The sequence below is a fragment of the Topomyia yanbarensis genome, chromosome 2, assembly GCF_030247195.1.
Source record: "Topomyia yanbarensis strain Yona2022 chromosome 2, ASM3024719v1, whole genome shotgun sequence".
Lineage (NCBI taxonomy): Eukaryota > Metazoa > Arthropoda > Insecta > Diptera > Culicidae > Topomyia > Topomyia yanbarensis.
Genome location: NC_080671.1, coordinates 364458742 through 364461170, shown reverse-complemented (window position 1 = coordinate 364461170; position 2429 = coordinate 364458742). Strand labels below are relative to the sequence as shown.

Below are 2429 nucleotides of genomic sequence, written 5' to 3'. Positions count from 1 at the left end.
TAATGAGTAAGAAAGGCAACACCACTAGCTAAATTAAAATGGGTTTTTTTAGGGAAATTGCGAAGTATCTATTGAGTCAATTTTGAAATTTGATTTTTTATTTTAAAACTACACTGATAGAATATATTCGTAAATCGCCAGGAATTTGTTTCGTACAGACAATTTTCATAAAATATACGAATTTTTTCGTACATATAATGAATCATTCGTAGTTCTATTGAAACATTTTTATTTTTTATTACGAATTTCTTCTTTTTTATTACGAATTCATTCAAACAACTTTCGTTGGCTTATTACGAAACAGCTTCATTCGGCAAACGAATTGTTCGCTGCTATATACGAACATCTTTGTAATATTTACGAGTACTATTCGTCAAACCGTTAACGTCAAAAAGCTTCAATAGAGGTAGAATACGTCAACAATTCATCACGATGGTCTCAGTCTGACTATTTAGTAGCAGAATCCGTGCCCGCCGGTTTCAGGAAGATTTCCTGAACCTCTTTCGTTTCCAGTTCATCCAGAATCTAGAGCTGTACAGATTCAGCTGAGCCATCGCGAACTGCTTGTTGGTTTTGTATGAATAAGATTGAGTTTTTCTCTGCCGGAGGAATATCAAAATAATATGTCATTTTTTCCTGCTCATTATTTTATTGAACAATTTATAAAAAGAACAAGTTAACGCGCATCACTTTCTTTAACCTTTTAAATAACATATTCAAACATATTCGTCACCGTGCCTATCCACCGCCTTCTAACCATCCTTCTCCCGGCGGCTCAAACAATCTAGTGGCTTTCACCCTTCTTCCCAGCCACCCGCTGGATGTCATCCATCTTAGTCGTTGCAATCGGTGACCCGATGAAGGCCAAATGATCGATAATGGTAGTCTCGTCACCAGAATGGTTATCCTTCACGACCAGCTGCATATTCTGCACGTTTTGAAATTTAACAAAGTGCAACGGAATCGGCGATCCCTACACAAGATCCTTCTGCCCCAGTACCAGATCCTGCACCGAAACTTGCGATTTGGCCATATCGAAATCGATGGTGCTTGGTTGATTGATAAAGATTCTCACCTTTTTTCGGTCCGTGAGAGGGCGGTGCTTTGAACTTGATGGCACTGATTTTGACCAGCTGATTGAAGGTAATCGAAATGATCAACTGTTCGTCACAATCGGACACCAGATGACCACCGCTGGAACTGAGCGCATTCACCATCGGGTGGTCGTTCGATTCGTTCACACATTCGCACTGGTTCTTCTGGATGAAGGTGTTCAAGTCCAACATTCCATTACCGTAATCTTCTCCAGATTCATACAAGCTTGCGACGTAAAGTTTCTGTATTTTGGCTTCAAGTCCATTAATGTTTGCACGCTGCATCCTGTCAATCTTTGTTCTGGCTCGGTAGAAAATAAATATTGGCATGGTCGGCATGCCGTGGGACGGCGCCGCTTCGGTACATCTGTCGACGTCCACCTTGAGAAACACAGCCATCGGATATATCGCCGGAAGCTGATCGAACAAATGCGATATGTTTCGGCACGGTCCACACCAAGCTGCGGTAAAATCCACAACAACCAATTTTCCTCCCGTTGCGGCTAGTTTGGTTTGGAAGTGAGCTTCATCGGTGATTGCTTTAACAGCCATGCTGTATGCCAGGGCCACTATTTTACCCGGAGAAATTAACTACTTAATTAACTTTTAACGTTATGCACTTTACTCCTCACAAAATTTAACTACATGACGAGAGATGAACGATGAAAGACGATTACGAAAACTTCTCTTAGATAAACGAAATGAATTCGTGCGACGAACGAGATTGTTCGTAATATACATAAATGTTTATTAAAATAAGCAAAACATTTCGTTTCATTCACGAAAAATAATGTCGTTTTCAACGACAACATTCGTGCAATGTACACTAAATAAGTAAAATTTACGAAAATTTTCGTTCATCAAGCGGCCATTTCTTCACACCACAGTAAAATCGATTTGGCCACATCGATTTTTTTAAATTAAAAAAAATCGATGTTGTCAAACATCGATCCCAAAAGATCGACTGAAAACAATAAGAGGCTAACAAATACGAAAACTTTTTTAAAATAAACGAAATGAGTTCGTGCGACCAACGAAGTCGTTCGTAATATACGCAAACATTTATTGAAACAAACGAATCATTTCGTTTCATTCGTGCCATGTACACTAGATAAGTAAAATTTACTAAAACTTGTGTTCATCAAGCGTCCATTTCATCACACCACAATCTTTCTAGTCCTCAATACAGGTGAGCAGGTTGAAATAAAATCGATTTTGCCAGATCGATTATTTTAGTTAGTTAAAAAAATCGTTGTCGTCAAACATCGATCCTAAAATATCGATTGCAAAAATAATGAATACGAAAACTTTCCTAAGATGAACGAAATAAATTCG

General features: G+C 38.5%; 1 pseudogene; it reads right to left on the bottom strand.

Moving 5' to 3' along the window:
- Positions 1 to 761: 761 nt before the first annotated feature.
- On the bottom strand, positions 762 to 1646 carry LOC131680722 (thioredoxin-like protein 1; annotated as a pseudogene).
- Between the last annotated feature and the right edge of the window lie 783 nt (positions 1647 to 2429).